We start from the raw sequence: 20,058 nt of genomic DNA, 5'->3' as shown, positions 1-20,058 counted from the left end.
GGCGCTTGCTGTACCCAGGCACCTCTCATGCCAGGAGGAGGCAAGCAGGGATCCTAGCCTTGTCCTGCTCCTGAGGTCTGCAGCCATCTCCCCTCCTAATGACACCAAGTAGTGCCAGGGGCAGGGGGCTGCGTGCCCATGTCCCTCTGCAGCCAAGGTCACCGCTGGGCTTCTGCCCCACAGGTCAGGGGTGAACAGTTCCTGTGGATGATTCTGGTCCAGTGACCAGGAGGCTGCTACAGGCCTGTGGGGGGGGATGTGCTGGCCAACAAGGGGACGCTATTCTGTCACACTCAAGCCAGGGCTGAAAGGACAGAACAGGAAGAGCCCCCCGCATTGACCAAGACCTGTGTAGATGTGAAAGTGCCAGAGGCTGACATGTCTGGGCCCAGACTCTGAGGAATCCACAGTGCAACCAAAAGGGTCCCAGGCAGACTTCCTGTTCCACTTCTGGTTGGGCTGCTTCTGCTTGCACCACCTGAGGACCTGGCCAAGAGCAGTGGGCCAGGAGTGGGATGGGACTGCCCCACGGGACCCCAGCAGGGCGGGCTGCAGGCTCACCCTGGCAGGGCACCAGCCCTGCTAGGGCCAGGCTGCTGGAACCCAGGTCTCCTGCCACCTCTTCCAGTGTCTGCCCTCACCTCCCTGGGGTCTTTCTGGGGTGGGGTGCTTGCCCTGGACTCCACATCCATCCAGTGCCCACCACCCTGTCCACCTTGGTGTCTGACACTCCTCCAGATGTCCCCAGCATGGGGGCTCCCTGGCTGCCAGCCACCCCTCCTAGTATAGCCCAGCCCAGGGTCAGGTGCACCCCAGCGTCCCCCGCCTTGCCCACCATCTCACGCTGTCTCAGTGCCCAGCACAGCAGGGACAGTTGTGGGGGACAGAGAAGGCCATTTTCTGCCCTCAGCCACCTGCAACCTAGTCCCAGACACCAAGAGAAGATGCTGAGCTGGGACCCTTTGGCCACTCCCAAGGACCCAGTAGAAGCCTGGCCCCCAGTCATATGGTGAGTCACCTCTGTGGGGTGCCACCCTGGCCAATTGTGTCCAAGGACAGGCAGGGGCTGCAAGTGGCCACACACCAGCCTCCCCGGGCCCCTTGCTCTGTGCTGGGCACTCAGGCACCTGCCTCTGTCTCTGCTGAGCTCGGCCTCTGTCCAGGCCACATCCACTCCAAAGTCCAGGTCTGCTCGGGATGCCTGGGGAACAGCAAGTGCCAAGGCCCTGAGGTAGGAATGAGCTGAGCAGAGAGGTCAGAGGGGCTGTGTGGAGCAGGGCACAGGCCCACAGGGTACAGGAGCAGGGGGAGGGGTGCAGCCAGTGTGGGTGCCCCCTCCCTGGCACATTCCCCAGCTCCCAAATGACAGCTTGACCACTGAGGGGCATTGGCCCTGTGGCCAGGTGTGGCCCTGGCCCAGGTGGCTGGGTCACCTCTGGGGCTGCTGCCCCTGTCCCCTCCTCTCAGCTCTCAGCACCCTCTGCCTGGCACCATCCTTATCCCTCAGGCTCAGCCAGGTACCCCTTGGGCAAAGCAGGCTCGGTATTGGGATCTTGGCAATGGTAGATCACTTCTTACCTTGAAAAAAACCAGCAGTCACAAAACCAAAATGAGGCACAGAGCAAGGACTAGAAACAGCAGGAATTGGGGCAAGGGGCAGCACTGTAGCACAGCAGTAAAACCACTGCCTGCAATGCCAACATTCCATGTGGGTGTTGGTTTAAATCCCAGCTGCTTGCTTCCAATCCAGCTCCCTGCTAATGTACCTGGGGAAGCAGGAGACCTGGATGGAGCGCCAGGTTCCTGGCTCTGGCCTGACCTGGCCCAGCCCTGGCTGTGGCAGCCACTTGGGGAGTGAACCAGAGGATAGAGATTCTCTTAAGTAAGAAAATGTAAGAACCGAGCCCTCCCTCCCCAGCAGCTATGCCAATGGGGGCCTTGGACACCCTTTATCCTCGAGCCCCTCCCCCAAGTCACCATTTTCAGGGAAGAGTTCAGGTTTCCTGGAACCTGAGAAACTTCCCCATTGTTGGGGATCCCGGGCCACACCCCTCGTTCTTGGAAGCCTTGGCTTGACCACAAAGCGCTAAGGCCCTCCTTCCAACCTTATGGAGGCCTCTGCCCTGAGAACCAGAGCCGCGTGCCACACCATGGTGCTGCCCGGGCTGAAGCCGCCCCTGCTCCCTGCCCCGTGGCCTCACTGCAGAAGGGGCCATGTCCTTTAACCAAGGTGTTTGGCCTGGAGCCTAGTGCCGATGGCTCTTGCAGCCTTGCCAGCTGGGAGGTCTCCATAGGTGCCGTCAGGCAGCCTGAGTTCTGGAAGGCAGCCATGTGGGCAGGTGTCCTATTGCCAGGGGTCAGACCCTACCAACCCCACCTCTGCCTCTGGCCAGCTTCCTGCTCTTGTGCTGGGGATGAGGTCCGTGGGAGACCCGGATGGAGTTCCTGGTACCCACCTGCAACCCGGCCCAGCCCCAGCTGTTACAGGGACTTAGGGAGTGAACCAGCACCAGTATTTCCCTGTCTGAAAAATCAGTTTGACCTACGGAGACAGAAGGAAAACTCCAAGGTCACACAGCCAAGGAGGGGAAAAGCCAGCGTGGTTCTAGAACCTCCTAACACTTAGGGGGATATCTGGGTGGCTCCCCAAGATTAAGACAAGGGAGACCCATGTGGGGGATTTGAGAAACTCAAAGATGACAGGTCCCAGACTGTGACAGCCCCTCCCTTTGGTGGCGTGTATCCAAACTGCTGGCCTGGAACACCAGAGTCTGGCCTCAAACCCAAGTAAAGCCCCAGTTTGGTGCGGGTGCTGTAGAGTAGCAGGTAAAGCTGCCTGCAGTGCCAGAATCTCATGTGGGTGCCAGTTGAATCCCATCTGCTCCACTTCCAATCCAGCTCTCTGCTGTGGCCTGGGAAAGCAGTGGAAGATGGCCCAAGTCCTTGGGCCCCTGCACCTCTGTGGGAGACCTGAAGAAGGTCCTGGCTTCAGCTCAGCCCAGCCCTGACCATTGTGGCCATTTGGCGAGTGAACCAGCAGATGGAGGACCTGTCTCTGTAACTCTGCCTTTCAAATAAATCTTAAAAAAAAGAAAGAAAGAGAGGGGGAGGGGGGGTGGAAAGAGAGATTTTCAAACCAGCTTTAGATCTTTGGATTACTGCTGATCCTAAATAAACTTGAATCAGCCTCTCTCTCCCTCTCTGTCTCTCCACTTCTATGCTACCCTCCCTACCTCTCAATAAATTTACAAACTTGCAAAATGAATATAATGGTTTCCTCTATTGTTAACACCTTACCACATTATAGGGCATTTGTCATGACTAATGAAACACAATTATAACTCTCCTTCACACTTGGTTTTTCTTTCATTTTTAATAATAATTTTCTATTTCTGGATCCTGTCCAAGATACCACAGTATTTCATGTCATCATGCCTCATTAAGAACTTTCCCAATAACCATTTCTGATACTGCCCTTGGTTTTAATGCTCTTGACATACTTGAGGCATATTGGTCAGGTAGTACATAATGACCCTCAATTTGAGTCTGTAGGTCATGGATACATTGATGGGCTTCTATTTTGAGGTTTCTGAGACTTGGGGAGCAGGAACAAAAGTCAAAGGTCTACTCAGGCTGCCTCTTCCTGTAAGCAATGCTTGCATAATACTGAGTCCACAAAACAAAACACTCTCAATGTAAGGGTAAGATTGAAGCAAATTGGCCAACTCAGAAATAAATCAAAGCCAAATTTATTGTCTGTCATCAGGATTGAAGAGACAAAAATAATCTCACCTGAGAATACATTTAAAATCTGGACCACAAGCAGGTATGCAGCCCAAATTTGCAAAACTTCTTGTCTAAAATCATTTTTTCAATCCAAAGACATAGTTTCATTGGTTGCAATATAGTGATTTTTTATTGGCCCAGCACAAGCAAACTGGTGAAATCTTTATACCACGCTGTAAACAAGGCCAACAGAAAAAGTTCTAAGTGCCTAAATTCACAGAAGAAAGCAAAGATAAAGACACCATGAACTGATCAGCAGAATGAGACAGAACACTTCTTTTGTCTGAATTAGGTGACACAAAGCACAGCTGTAAGTATGTTGAGTAAGAGTAAAATCAAAAGGGGAAAGAGGGAACACAGGGCATTCTGATCCAAAGGGTGTCATTTGGAGTAGATCAATATTCCTGCAGAGGACAATCAGAAAACTGCATCCAATCCAAAAGTTATGTTTCCTGGAATCAGAATGACAGGAGAAACAAGAGGACTAAGATTATAAGAAGAAAATCACAGAGAGACAAAGACCTGGTCTGGATTTTATTGCTTGGAATATCTGAAAACTCTAACAAAAACAAAACATGCAGCCTGTCACGTAGCATGGTAGGCTAAGCCTCCGCCTGCAGCGCTGGCATCCTGTATGGGCACCAGTTTGTATCCTGACTGCTCTTCTTCCCATCCAGCTCCCTGCTGTGGCTTGGGAAAGCAGTGGAAGATAGTGTAAGTGTTTGGACACCTGACACCCACTTGGGAGACCCAGAGGAAGCTCCTGGCTCCTGGCTTCAGATGGGCGCAGCTCCAGCTGTTGTGGCCATTTGAGGAATGAGTCAGCAGATGAAAGACCTTTCTCTCTGTCTCTCCCTCTCTCTGTCTGTAATTCTGTCTCTCAAATAAATAAATAAAACCTTAAAAATGCAAAAAAATGCATAAACAGAATCAATTCACTATTAACAATGAGCACATTATATTCCTATATCTAGGAGAAAAAACTGATAATTTTAAAATGGTGCTTTAGTAATTAGCTATTCATGTTTTTAAATAAATAGTTAGATTACTTCCACACAAATGTATAAAAATAATATCAAGTAGTAGAATGTGTATAAAAGCAACAATGGGAAATGTTTAAAATGATTTAATTTTTATGACCTTGGGGAAGGAAGATATAATAAAAAGTGTGACTTTTAAGTCCTGGCCGATTTCAAACCCCACTCCTCCTTCTGCTCCTATTTCCCAATGTCTGGAAAAGCTGATGGGAAACTCTGCTGCTCTCCATTCTGGTCTGGAGTGAGGATCAAACTATGGGAGCCTCTGCTGTGCCATGACTCCACCCCTAACTGCTGCCATAACCCCAGGACAGTCTCCCTGTACTGACCCCTCAAGCCTCTGTGGAACAGCTTCGTAAGCCTGCCCTGCCCTCCCCACAAAGCCTCATTATAGAAATAACAAAAGCTTTCATAACCTCAGGTTTGTGTATTTTGTCAGCATCTCAACATCTGAGCCCAAGTTTGGGTTGGGATTGATCCTGTTATGTGATCACAAAAGAGTAACTGCTTTATTTATTTATTTGTTTTTTGACAGGCAGAGTGGACAGTGAGAGAGAGACAGAGAGAAAGGCCTTCCTTTGCTGTTGGTTCACCCTCCAATGGCCGCCGCGGCCGGCGTGCTGTGGCCGGCACACCGTGCTGATCCAATGGCAGGAGCCAGGTACTTATCCTGGTCTCCCATGGGGTGCAGGGCCCAAGCACTTGGGCCATCCTCCACTGCACTCCCTGGCCACAGCAGAGAGCTGGCCTGGAAGAGGGGCAACTGGGACAGAATCCGGCGCCCCGACCGGGACTAGAACCTGGTGTGCCAGCGCCGCAAGGTGGAAGATTAGCCTAGTGAGCCGTGGCGCCAGCCAAGAGTAACTGCTTTAAAAGTTTTATAAACAAAAGAACAGGGGCCAGCACCATGGCGCACTAGGTTAATCCTCTGCCTGCGGTGCTGGCATCGTACAAGGACGCCGGTTCTAGTCTCGGTTGCTCCTCTTCCAGTCCAGCTCTCTACTCTGGCCTGGGATAGCAGCAGAAGATGGCCCAAGTCCTGGGGCCCCTGCACCCGCATGGGAGACCAGGAAGAAGCACCTGGCTCCTGGCTTCAGATCAGCACAGCTCTGGCCATTGCGGCCATTTGGAGGTGAACCAACAAAAGGAAGACATTTCTCTCTGTCTCTTTCACTGTCTATAACTCTACCTGTCAAATAAATAAATAAAATTTTAAAAAAGGAAAATATATACTATAAAAATCAGAAATTCTGCTAATTAGGATACATCCTGAAGAATGGAAAGACAAGTTGCATCCTAGGAAAATACATTTGGAGTTTCATATGCCTCATGAAACTACTCAGGTCGATAAATACATTTGATGTACACATATTTAAAAATCACATATTGCCCACATGATAAATGGGAAAAGATTTGGGTAAGTATTTCCCAGATGAGAAAATAGGAAAGGCCATGAAAAGAAAAGGAAAATCTCATCCTCATTAGTGATGACAGAAATGGTAAATAATCCACACTAGAATATACATTTATGCTCTCCATTTTGCATAGTTAAAAATCTGGCAACAACAGATGTGTTGTGGTATGCAGCTCCTGGACCTGCTGGTGAGAGTGCAAATCAGTGAGCCATTTTGAAAATTATATCTGGGGGCCCTGTGCTGTGGCATAGCAATTAAAACCACAGCCTGCAGTGCCAGCATCTCATATGGGTACTGGTTAGAGTCCTGGCTGCTCCACTTCCAATCCAGCTCTCTATTATGGCCTGGGAAAGCAGTAGAGAATGGACCAGGTGCTTGGGCCCCTGCACCGTAGTGGGAAACCCAGAGGAAGCTCCTACCTCCTAGCTCCTGGCTGTGGATCAGCCCAGCTCTGACTGTTGTAGGCATTTGGGGAGTGGACCAGCAAATGGAAGATATCTTTCTCTCTCCCTCTCTTTCTCTCTCTCTTTGTTTTTTTCCTTCCCCCCTCACTCCCTACCACCCTCTGCTTCTGTCTCTTTGTAACTCTGCCCTTGAAATAAATAAATTAATCTTTTAAAGAAAGAAAATTACATTTGTATCATTTGGAAAGTTTGGATATATATATATAATATAAATATATGTATATAAAATGTATTGCCCAGTAATTTTAATCCAAATCCTGGTACAATGCCCTGTCTTTTCTCATTCCTGAGGATGCCACTTTAATGACAACTAGATGTAATTTCTAATCCAATTCTGCTACATACTTTCACCTGTTTCTTGTTTGCTGGACTTCTACTTATTTTTGTATCTGTTATATATCTATAGCTTTGCATAGAAAATTACAAAGTTGCTCACATTCTTTTATCTAAAAAGTACCTTTCTGAAAGTATTTGCACACAGATAATTATGTTAGAATTACTGAGTCAACTCCCTTCCTTTTTAATGTTTGCTTTAATTAAATGTCATGCAACTTACCTTACTTTACTAAAGTAGAAGGATTTACTGGAATGGTATATGCAAACTAATAGAGGGTCTAGAACAGTTTTTTCTCATTAAATAGGAACTATTTCTAAATGGAAATTTAAAAGTAGCTTGAATATTTTATTTCCTCATTATGAGTGGTAACAGGCAGTAATTTGTTCTAGTTTTATTTTTATTTTATTTCCTTATCAACCCTTTGAAACTAAGATTATTAGTTTTGTATATCATATATTAGGCCCATATTTATAAAATATCTTGTTGAAGAAAAAGTGTAAATAAAAATCTTTTTTCTTTCACATATTTTGTTTTTTATTCAAAGGTTCCTTTTTAAAAATAATTTATTGTTTGGGAGGTGGAGAGTCACACATAGAAACAGTCAAAGACAGAGAAATCCGGTTCACTCCTTAAATAGCTAAAACAAATGGAGCACCCACAGCCAGGAGCTGGGGACTCCCACAAGGAGCAGGAACACAATTGCTGCCTCCCAAGGCCTGCACCATCAGGAAGCTGGAATCAGAGTAGAGACCAGGAATCCAACCCAGGTGCTCTGATGTAGGACATGACTTCCTAAACAGTAGGCCAGATGCCTGCCCCAAGAATCATCACTAATAATTAATATTGGACTTTTGGACTTAAGAGTTTTGTTTTTGAAAAGCATTTTGCATTGTGAAATGTAAAATAAACTGTGTTAAGTATGAATATCATAAATATACCATGAGTTGAATTGTGTCTTATATCATGCAGATCTCAAGAGATATTTTTGTTTTGTCTGCTACATTTGACTATATATATTTCATAATCACCAGTCCTTCCAGAGTGCCAAGATTCTTAGCTTTACAACAGATTGAACAGTGGAGATCTATTTGTAATTAATGCTAATCATGAATCCACTGAAGACATTTCAGAAGCTATTTTCAACTTATCCATAGTTATCACCCCTTGATTTGTTGTGTTAGATAATTATATAGGCATTTCCATTCTGTTCTAACAACACAAGACTAAAAATTGCCATTTAGTCTAATAAACCATGTTTTCCTTGGCATTGAATGTTGCACTTTGTTATCAACTTCCTGCCTAAGAAACATCTCAGATGCAATACACTCATCATAGTGGAAAGCAGAGGTGAGCTAGTGCACAAATAATCTCCAAGAGCAAAAGCAGAGATCCAAAAAGAATTTGTATTTTCCTTGATGTTAAACTTTAATGATTTATTTCTCAGCAATATTTCATCACAATTAAGCTTGTTGGACAAACATTGAAATGAATTTTTTAAAGATTTATTTATTTATTTTAAAGTCAGAGTTACACAGAGAGAGGAGAGGCAGAGAGAGAGAGAGAGAGAGAGAGAGAGAGAGGTCTTCCATCCAATGATTCACTCCCCAGATGGCCGAAATGGCTGGAGTTGCATTCATCCAAAGCCAGGAGCCAGAAGCTTCTTCCAGGTCTCCCACCTGGGTGCAGGAGCCCTAGGACTTGGGCCATCTTCTACTGCTATCCCAGGCCATAGCAGAGAGCTGGATCAGAAGTGGAGCAGCTAGGTCTTGCACCGGCGCCCATATGGGATGCCAGCACTTCAGGCCAGGGTGTTAACCTGCTGCACCACAGTACCGGCCCATGAAATGAATTTGAACAGTAGACATTCGTTTATGGCTATCTGAAACCTTATAAGTTTTTTCTCTGGTATTAATGCCTGTAAAGGCATGTAGGAAATTCTTTCTGCCAATTCTTCAACCAGTTTTGATAGAATTTAACTCACAACCACTTTGTACATGTGATCATTAATGATTCATCAGTAACATTTTGATTTTGGGGCTGACACTCAGCAGCCTGTGGACTCCGAATCATGTACTTTCTGCTCCTCTTCTGACCCATCCCTCTGCTAATGGCCTGGGAAAGCAGCAGAAGATAGCTCAGGTATTTCGGACCCTGCACACACTTGGGAGACCCAGAAGTTCCTGGCTCCTGGCTTTGGATTGGCTCAGCTCTGGCCATTGCAGCTATTTGGGGAATGAACCAATGGATGGAATACCTTTCTCTCTCTCTCTCTCTCTCTCTCTCTCTCTCTCTCTCTCTCTAATTCTGCCTCTCAAATAAATAATAAACCTTTAAAAACATTTTGATATTTACCAAATATGGGACATAAAATCTTTCCTATTGGGTAAAAATTGAAATTCTTCATTTTGTTTATTTTAAAGAGTGACACAGAGATGGAAAGGCATAGAGAATGAATCTTCTGGTTCATTCCTCAAATGACTGCATTGGTGGGGGCTGGGCCAGGCTGAAGCCAGGAGCCTGGAACTTCAACTGGGTCTCCTACATGCATTGCAGCGGTACAAGGACTTGGACTACCTGCTGCTGTTTTCTCAGACATATTACCAGATGGCTGCACTGGACGTTGAGTAGCCAGGACTCAAATCAGCATTCTGCTATGGAATGCTAGCATCACAGGCAACAGTATTACCCAGTGTGCCACAACACAGGTCTTGTGGGAAAAAAATAGTCTTGATATTTCCTACTACTCTTGGTAGTCTAATCTTTTTTTTTTTGACAGGCAGAGTGGACAGTGAGAGAGAGAGACAGAGAGAAATGTCTTCCTTTGCCATTGGTTCACCTTCCAATGGCCACCGCAGCTGGCATGCTGCAGCCAGTGCACCACGCTGATCCGATGGCAGGAGCCAGGTACATATCCTGGTCTCCCATGGGGTGCAGGGCCCAAGTACTTGGGCCATCCTCCACTGCACTCCCGGGCCACAGCAGAGAGCTGGCCTGGAAGAGGGGCAACTGGGACAGAATCTGGCGCCCCGACTGAGACTAGAACCCGGTGTGCCGGCGCCACAAGGCAGAGGATTAGCCTAGTGAGCCACGGCGCTGGCCAGTAGTCTAATCTTGATGCATAAAAGTGCTAAATCTATCTTGCTAAAGCAGTCAGCATTTAAAGCCACCGGGAAAAAAAAATGAGTTATAGAGATGTCCATTTCAGTTCTGAATCAAATTGCATTCTATTTAAATTATACTAATCTATTTTGCAGCTACATAATCCAATAGCACATTTTCTTTTTCTCTTTTACTTGTTTTCTTTCCATATATTTGATTTCAATTCTCTGTCATTGGTGAAAAATTTCTTAATTTATGAAGCTTGTGCTTCCAAACCAGACAGACAGTGAAATAAAGAACAGAAGAAAAGCAAGTAATGATGGAAATATATGGAAAATGTAATAAAAGTCCTACCCAACTAAATATTGGGGGTAACAAAATTGTTATAGGAAGATATAGTCCTCTTGATTAATGTCTGTGTGATTTATTTCTCTGAACATTTGTTGAACCAAGTCCTATTGGCAGCCCATTCTTGATGAGATGAGGATGATAAGATCAGCAGTCTTGTGGATGAGCTTTATTTTCTCATTGTTTGCAAGCACAATCCCAAGCTGGAATTTAGAATCACTTCATTTTTGTTAATCCAGTGTTTTGACATATAGATGAGAGAGCATAGAAGATTACAATTTGGATTCATTTCTTCTACACTAATTTCTCCTTCTAGTGCACACTCACTCAGTCTGGAGACCTTGATGATTCAGTAAACCAGATCTGCTATGAGCAGCATCACTGATGGATGGCACTCCCAACTGCCCTTTTGGATCCACCAGTGCATTTGTGTAGAGGTCACACTTCCCAGGAAGTAACTGGCATTTGTGGGTGCACTAATGAAGAACATTCACTGTGACAAGAGACCTTTCAATTAGGCTACATCGGTTCAAACACTCCTGAGTTATATTGCCAAAATAACAAAATGCTGTTTTTCCTCAAGTTATCTCTCCCAGCTCAAGTCTTTTTATGCTTACTTCCTCCTGTTTAAAAATTGGTCTTTGCAGGATGTTTCCATTAAGGCAATTCAGCAATATTACATTTATGGAGGGTAAACCCAATTACCTACTTGAATTACATTATGAATAAGTATATTTGAATTCCTAGAAAAATCTATGGAAGTTTTATGCAGAATTTAAGAACATCTAAATGCCTAGCCTGGTAAGTCTTCTGCATCTATTTTCATGACTACACATGGTGTTTGTATTCTGTTGTCTCTGGTTTCTTTCTAGCCACAGCCACTGATACTTATCAAGTTTCTACCTTCTACGGTACTCTACTTGGTTATGGGATTAGAAAGACTAATAAGGTATGACAATATCAATTGATTAGTGGAGTAGAAAGCCATGTGAGATATTTGCTCGTGGCTATTCTATTCCAGTAGTTCTGGTAGTGAAGGTCTGTACATGATAATGCTATGGGAACCAACAGATTGTAATACAAACCTAACTTACAGTTTTTAGTAAATAATTTAAAACCATTTTCACGAGCATCAAAATATATATCCATGAGTCTAGAATTTTTATTGTCATTTAGATTAAACGCTTTGTAATGTCTATTTAGATGCCCTTTTTGATGATGGATTAATGAAAGTTTTGTGTAACTTCCATACAACCATCTTTTTTATTAGTTATCAATTTTTAATATTTTTCCAAATAATTTATTTGCTGTGAGAGATTAGACTCTGAAATACTAGCATTTTTAAGAATTTTAAAAATAACTTTATATTATTATCATTTTGTCAGGTAATCTCTGTGCCCTAGAAAATAATGTAAGTTTACTCACTAAGATGTATAGTTATTCTTCATTTGCAAATTAGGTAAGATTTTTCAGTGTTTTTGTTCAGATCTCCTGTATCTGTGTAACAGAGATGTACCCTTATTTTAGCAGGGGTTGAAAGACATACAAGACACTCTCTAATAGGATTTTGGATTTATTGATTTCTCATTAATTCATTAGTTATGTTTGCACATGCTCGTTTTGTTATCATCTGGATTTACCCTTGCTCAATCATCAAATGTTCTTCCTTTTTTTGTTAAAGATTTATTTATTTATTTTAAAGGCAGAGTTAAAGGAAGAGAGAAATGGTGAGGGGGTAGACAGAGAGGGAGATCATTCATCCACTAGATCACTCCCCAGATGGCCAAACCAGTGCCAGGAACAAGGGCTTCATTTGGGTCTGTCAGGTGGGTGACAGGGGCACAAACACTTGGGATGTCCTCCATTCTTTTCTCAGGCCATTGGCAGGGAATTGGATTGGAAATGGAGCAGCCAGGACATTAACCGGCACTCACATGGGATGCCAACATTGCAGGCAGTGGCTTTACCTGCTATGCCATGACGTTGGCTTCTGTTCTTGCTTTTAAAAGTGGTTAATGTATTAAAGTCCACTTTTCTAATATTATAACTCTTCTTTGTCTCATGCTTGCATAGTAGGCCATATCATATACAATTGTATTGACAAACATCAAATATTGTTAATATACCCAATTCAAAAGTTGTGAGAACTCCACAGTGAATATTAAAAAATAATTTCTCAGGAATTCATACGTACATTCAAAGAATATATTCAAGAAGACATTTATGAAAAAGATATACTATATATATTCAAGAGATATACTATCAAAAGGAATATTCACCAGAAGGTGTAAGAGTTCCTCATTGTTCACCAACTAAGGTGATTAATAGAAAATGCCATAAAAGCAACAGAATATATCCCACAAAGGGTTTGGTAAAATTTAATAGCCATTAACATTAAATGACTATGTCATTTAGCATGTGTCCTGTGTCCTGTAGCTTGTGTTCTTTAGAATGTGTCCTGTGTCATGTAATCTGTGTCCTGTGTCCTCTGGCCTGTTTCTTTTAGCCTGTGTCCTGTGGACTCTGTCCTATGTTGTATAGCCTGTGTCCTGTAGCCCATGTCCTGTAGCCTGTGGCCTCTGTCCTATAGCCGGTGACCTGTGGCCTGTAGCCTGTGACCTGTGGCCTCTGTCCTGTATCATGTGTCCTACTGCCTTTGTCCTGTGTCCTGTAGCCTGTAGCCTGTGCCCTGTGGACTCTGTCCTATGTTGTATAGCCTGTATCCTATAGCCTGTGTCCTGTAGTGTGTCCTGTAGCCAGTGACTTGTGGCCTCTGTCCTGTATCATGTGTCCTACTGCCTTTGTCCTGTGTCCTGTAGCCTGTAGCCTGTGTATTATGTCCAGTAGTCTGTGTCCTGTGTCCTATGTGCTGTAGCCTCTGTCCTGAAGCAAGTGTTTGTGTCCTGTGTCCTGTGGCCTTTGTCCTGTATACTGTATCCTGTAGCCTGTGTCCTCTGTCCTGTGTCCTGTGGCTTCTGTCCTGTAGCTCATGTCCTGTTACTTGTAGCCTGTGTCCTGAATCCAGTTTCTTTTAGCCTGTGTACTATGTCCTGTAGCCTGTGTCCTGTTGCCTGTGTCCTATGTTTTGTAGCCTGTAGCCTTTTCCTGTGGCCCTGTGCTGTGTACTGTGGCCACTTTCCTGTGTCCTGTAGCCTGTGTCCTTGTCCTTTAGTCTGTTTGTGTATCCTGTGTCCTGTGTCCTGTGTCCTGTGTCTTGTGTCCTATAGTCTGATCCTGTAGCCTGTGGCCTATGGCCTGTGGCCTGCGGCCCATGTCCTGCTTCCTGTAGCCTCTCTTCTGTGTCCTCTATCCTGTGTCCTATAATCTGTGTCCTATGTCATGTGGCATGTGAACTCTAGCCTGAGCCCTGTGTCATGTAGCCTGTGTCCTATATCCTGTAGCCTGTGTCCTGTGGACTCTGTCCTATGTTGTATAGCCTGTGTCCTATAGCCCGTGTCCTGTAGTTTGTGTCCTGTAGCCTGTGGCCTCTGTCCTATAGCTTGTGTCCTGTGACCTGTGTCCTGTGTCCTTTAACCTATGTCCTGTAATCTGTGTCCTGTGTCCTCTGGCCTGTTTCTTTTAGCCTGTGTCCTTTATTCTTTGTCTTGTGTCCTGTGACCTGTGCCCTATGCTGTGTAGCCTGTGTCCTGTAGCCCATGTCCTATAGCCTGTGGCCTCTGTCTGTGGCCTCTGTCCTGTACCTCGTGTCCAGTTGCCTGTAGCCTTTGTCCTGTTTTCTGAAGCCGGTTTCTTGTAGGCTGTGGAATATATTGTAGCCTGTGTCCTGTAGCCTGTGTACAGTGTTCTGTAGCCTGTGTCCTGTGTCCTGTGTCCTGAGTCCTGTAGCCTGTGTCCTGTGTCCTGGTTCCTGTAGCCTGTGTCCTGTGGCCTTTGTCCAGTAGCTGGTGTCCTGTTTCCTGTATCCTGTGGCCTAAGTCCTATACCTGGTGTTCTCTGTCCTGTAGCCTGTGTCCTGTGTCCTTTAGCCTGTGTCCTGTAGCGTGTGTATTATGTCCGGTAGTCTGTTTCCTGTAGCCTGTGTGCTGTGGCCTCTACTGTAGCCAGTGCTTGTGTCCTGTAGCCTGTATCCTGTTACCTGTGTCCTTTGTAGCCTGTGGCCTATGTCCAGTGTTGTGTAGCCTGTGTCCTGTATCCTGTGTCCCTTAGCCTGTGTCTTGTGTCCTGTGTCCTGTAACCTGTGTTCTGTGGCCTTTGTCCTGTAGCTGGTGTCCTGTTTTCTGAGCTGTGTTGTGTTCTGTAGCCTATGGCCTGTGGACTGTGGCCTCTGTCCTGGGTTGTGTAGCCAGTTTCCTGTAGTCTGTGTCCTATTTCATTTAGCCTGGGTCCTGTGTCCTGTAGCCTGCATCCTGTGTCCTTTATGTTGTAGCTGGTTTCCCATTTCCTATAGCCTGTGTCCTGAACACGGTTTCATGTAGCCTGTGGACTGTCATGTAGCATGGGTCCTGTGTCCTGTGTCCTGTAGCCTGTGTCCTTTGTCCTGTAGCCTAGCCCTGTGGCATTTTTCCTGTAGCTGGTGTCCTGTTTCCTTTATCCTGTGGCCTATGTCCCATAGCCTGTGTCCTGTGGCCTCTGTTCTATAGCCTGTGTCCTGTGTGCTGTAGCCTGTGTCCTGAGTCCTGTGTCCTATAGATGGTCCCTTTGTTCTGTAGCCTATGCCCTGTGTCCTGGGCTTGTGTCCTTTAACCTGTGTCCTGTAATCTGTGTACTGTGTCCACTGGCCTGTTTCTTTTAGCCTGTGTCCTATAGCCTTTGTCCTGAGGCCTGTGTCCTGTGTCCTATTTTGTGTAGCCTGTGTCCTATAGCCTGTGTCTTCTAGCCTGTCCCTGTGTTCTGTAGCCTGTGTCCTGTAGCCTTGCCTGATGTTCTGTAGCCTGTGTTTTGTGTCCTATATCCTGTGTCACTTAGCCTGTGTCCTGTGTCCTGAGCCTGTGTTCTGTAGTTTGTGGCCTATGTCCCATAGCCTGTGGCCTTTGTCTGTGGCCAGTTTATTGTGTTCTGTGTCCTGTAGCCTGTGGCCTGTATACTGTGTCCTTGTCTTTAGCCTATTCATGTAGCCTATGTCCTGTGTCCTGTTGCCTGTGTCCTGTAGCCTGTGTCCATTGGCTTTTCCTTTTAGCCTGTGCCCTGTATCCTTTTGTCCTGTGGCCTGTGTCCTATGTTGTGTATCCTGTGTTTTACAGCCCGTGTCCTGTACCCTGTGTCCTATGTCCTGTAGCCTGTGTCCTGTGGCCTTTGTCTGGTAGCTGGTGTCCTGTTTTCTGTAGCTGTGTTGTGTTCTGTAGCCTGTGGCTTGTGGCATGTAGCCTCTATTCTGGGTCATGTCACCTGTGTCCTGTAGTCTGTGTCTGATTTCATTTAGACTGTGTCTTATAACTTGTGTCCTGTGTCCTGTAGCCTGTGTCCTGTGTCCTTTGTGCTGTAGTTGGTTTCCCATTTCCTGAGCCTGTGTCCTGTGTCCTGAAGACAGTTTCTTGTTGCCTGTGGATTATATCATTTAGCAAGGGTCTTGTGTCCTAGTTCTGTGGCATCTGTCCTGTTTCCTATATCCTGTGGCCTATGTCCTATAGCCTGTGTCCTCTGTCCTGTAGCCTGTGTCCCTGTTGCCTGTGTCCTCATCTTTTTGCCTGTTCATGTAGCCTGTGTCCTGTGTCCTATAGCCTGTGTCCTGTGTCCTGTGGCCTCTGTCCTGTTTCCTGTATCCTGTGTCCTGTTTCTTGAATCTGGTTTCTTGTAGCTTATGTCCTATATCCTGCAGCCTGTGGCCTTTGTCCTGTGACTGGTGTGGTGTGGCTTGTGGCCTCTGTACTGTGTCCTCTAGCCTGTGTCCTATAGCCTGTATCATCTTCCTTTAGCCTCTCCATGTAGCCTGTGTCCTGTGTCCTGTAGCTTGTGTCCTGTTGCCTGTGTCTTGTGTCCTGTAGCTTGTGTCCTGTTGCCTGTGTCTTGTGTCCTGTTGCCTGTGTCCTGTAGCCGGCGTCTTGTAGCCTGTGCCCTGTGTCCTATAGCCTGTGTCCTTTAACCTGTGTCTTGTGTCCACTGGCCTATTCCTTCAGACTGTGTCCTATAGCCTTTGTCCTGTGTCCTGTGCCCTGCGTCCTATGTTGTGTAGCCTGTGTCCTGTAGCCTGTGTCCTGTAGCCTGTGGCCTGTGTCCTTTAGCCAATGGCCTATGTCCTGTAGCCTGTGTCCTGTGTCCTGCTTTTAGGGTGACAGGCAGATGGGCAGAGTCACCTGAGTGCTTTCTGAAGCCCTCTACAAGCCAAGCTACTCAGGATGTGTATCCTAGGTTCTTTCCAGGGCAATGGGAGGGGGAGCGGGGCTACCAGACCAGTTTATAGGGCTGGGTCAGCTGGGCTCTTGGGAGGAAGCCAGATGAAAGGCTCTCAACAAAGTTTTGTGCAGCAAGAGCCTAATGTGAAGAGGGCAAAATGTAAGCTAGTATCTTTCTCTAAGGCCATGCAGCAATGTGATATTCCTGAAGGTCCCCACACCAGGCTCTGGTTCTTTGAGAGCTTCATTATTTTTGGAAAATATTTGCCATATAATTTAATTTAGTCAATAAATGTTTGCATACTAATCAATCAAATCATTCTGAATCTTTAGGAGAAGAAAATGCTTTATTTTCTCTTTAAATGAATGTATAAGCGGGGCCAGCGCTGTGGCGCAGTGGGTTAATGCCCAGGCCTGAATTGCTGGCATCCCATATGGGCACCGGTTCGAGACCAGGTTGCTCCCCTTCCTGTTCAGCTCTCTGCTATGGCCTGGGAAAAGCAGTAGAAGATGGCCCAAGTCCTTGGGCCCCTGGACCCACATGGGAGACTGGGAAGAAGCTCCTGGCTCCCAGCTTTGGATCAGCACAGCTCCGGCTTGGCTGTTGTGGCCATCTGGGGATTGAACCATCAGATGGAAAAACTCTCTCTCTCTCTCGGCCTCTCCTCTCTCTGTGTAACTCTGACTTTCAAATAAATTAATAAATCTTTAACGAATGTATAAGCATATATATTTTCCTTACAAATTTCAGTTTTTAGTAGATTCATAGATGTGTACATACAGGTACACATTTAGGTATTGCATATCACAATCACATTTCCATTTTCAATATTTTAGGAATAGTATGCTAATTAATCTATGTTCTCATAACTCCATACTTCTCAGTCAGCTGTGTTTTGCTGGGACACAGACTGCACACCATATTTCTAATTTATTGACTGACTCCCTAGTGTATTCTACCAGGCAGGACATTCAAGAGAGACTCATTTTTGCTCATTCTCAGCATTTGTTTTTGTTTTCATTGTATTTAACCCATAGCAGTGGAAGGAGCCACTGAGCCATTCAGAACCAACCAAGCAGCATCGTCTACTGAAAAGTTGGAATTCAGATTATCACCTCTTCAAGAGTGCTCTTTTAATTTTTAAATGTTCATTATTTCAAACAGAAAGGATAGTTATTCACTGTAGGCTGATTTCTCCATGAGAATGCTTGACTTTTTCTTTGTTGTTATTTTGTTAGTTTTTGTGACCAGTTTAACAATTGGAACTGGTTAATAAACTAACTTCTTTGATTATATCTAACCAACTAAAAGGGAAAATTCCTATGTTAAGGAATGATATGAAGGTATAAAATAAAGTGTCTCACTGTATTTCATGAAAAGGTTAAAAGATATTAGGAAATGAAAAATATAAAAGAAAAAAATTAAAGAATCATAGAATTTCCTAGAAATGAGAAATACATGAAAGGAAAAGTGTCTGTTAGAATGAAATTAACATGTGATTAGACTTTGAAAATAAGAAAAATAAGAGCACCAAGGACATGGCCATTAGACTACCCTGAAAAATCAGAAAGAAGAGTTAAAAAAATGTTAACAGTGAAAAAAGTCTCCAACAGGTCGATAACAACCCAACCACATGGTGATGTAGATAGGGAAATGGTCAAATACAATTCCTGGAGAAATAATACCATAACATTTTTGGAAGTTAATAAAAAATAATATCACAGATTCAGGATGATAAACAAAACGCAAGTGGAATAAACAAAGAAAAACTACACAAATACACAAAAAATCAAATTACTGAAAATCAATATTCTATACTATCATTAAAGTAGGAAAATTACAACAGAACAAACCTCATGATTACATCCTATTTTCTGTCAGATACAATACAATTCAGAAGAGAAAAGTGTACTTAATATATTGATGCAGTGGAAAAAATAAAAACTGTTGTTATATTATTCTATTTTGTTATGAAAGCTATTTTAAAAATAGCTCAAAAGGCAGATAAATCAAAGCCTTTTATTTAAAAAAAGGTTTATCTTTTTTTTAAAGATTTCTTTTATTTATTTGAAAGAGTTATGGAGAGAGGTAGAGACAGAGAGAGAGGTCTTCCATCTGCTGGTTCACTTCCCAGATGACAGCAACAGCCAGAGCTCTGCCAATCCAAAGCCAGGAGCCAGGTCCTTCCTCCTGGTCTCCCATGTGGATGCAGGGGCCCAAGGACTTGGGCCATTTTCTACTGTTTTCCCAAGCCATAGCAGAGAGCTGGATGGGAAGAGGAGCAGCTGGGACTCAAACCGGCACCCATATGGGATGCTGGCACTTCAGGCCAGGGTGTTAACCCACTGCACAACAGTGCCGGCCCCATCTATCCGGTTTTTTTAAAGATTTATTTTATTTTCATTTAAAAGAGTTACACAGAGAGAGGAGAGGTAGAGAGAGAGAGAGAGGTCTTCCTTCTGATGGTTCACTCCCCAATTGGCTGCAATGGCCGGAGCTGCACCAATCCAATGCCAGGAGCCAGGAGCTTCTTCTGGGTCTCCCACATGGGTGCAGAAGCCCAAGGACTTGCATCATCTTCTACTGCTATTGCAGGCCATAGGAGAGAGCTGGATCAGAAGAGGAGCAACCCAGCACCCAGATGGGATGCTGGCACTTAAGGCCAGGGCTGCTGCACTGCTGCACCAAGTGACGGCCCATGGTTTATCTATTTTTTTTTTTTGACAGGCAGAGTGGACAGTGAGAGAGAGAGACAGAGAGAAAGGTCTTCCTTTGCCATTGGTTCACCCTCCAATGGCCGCCGCGGCCGGCGCGCTGTGGCCAGCGCACCGCGCTGAACCGATGGCAGGAGCCAGGAGCCAGGTGCTTTTCCTGGTCTCCCATGGGGTGCAGGGCCCAAGCACCCGGGCCATCCTCCACTGCACTCCCTGGCCACAGCAGAGAGCTGGCCTGGAAGAGGGGCAACCGGGACGGTTTATCTATTTTAAAGACTGGCAAGCAGGGGCAGGGAGAGAGAGATCTTCCATCTGATGGTTTACATCAGATGGGCAACTGCTGGGGCTGGGCCAGGCTGAAACCAAGAACCTCCCAGTTCACTGGCTTGAACTCTAGTACTTGAGCCATCAGCCAGCCTTTTAATTAATTTAAATATTTAACTCTCTCAGAAGTGTATTACAAGAAATTTTAAGAGAAGGTTTTCAAGTAAAAGATAAATGACACAATTATTTGTTTTTTAAAATATATATATATACATACACACACAACAGTTGTATGATTTTATA

At 45.1% G+C, this 20,058-nt stretch overlaps 1 long non-coding RNA gene across 2 annotated transcripts in view; it reads right to left on the bottom strand.

The window, feature by feature from the left end:
- Positions 1-3,752: 3,752 nt before the first annotated feature.
- LOC149120525 (uncharacterized) overlaps positions 3,753-20,058 on the bottom strand; it is a 67,118-nt gene continuing 50,812 nt past the window's right edge. For both annotated transcript variants that reach the window (XR_016226207.1, XR_016226206.1), the window contains one exon: positions 3,753-4,238. This is a non-coding gene — a long non-coding RNA (uncharacterized LOC149120525). The remainder of the gene's footprint in view (positions 4,239-20,058) is intronic.

The sequence above is a fragment of the Oryctolagus cuniculus genome, chromosome 19, assembly GCF_051225735.1.
Source record: "Oryctolagus cuniculus isolate XC-2025 breed Fujian yellow rabbit chromosome 19, ASM5122573v1, whole genome shotgun sequence".
NCBI classification, from domain to species: domain Eukaryota; kingdom Metazoa; phylum Chordata; class Mammalia; order Lagomorpha; family Leporidae; genus Oryctolagus; species Oryctolagus cuniculus.
Note: the sequence above shows the minus strand (reverse complement) of the source record. Positions and strands in the feature narration are given on the sequence as shown.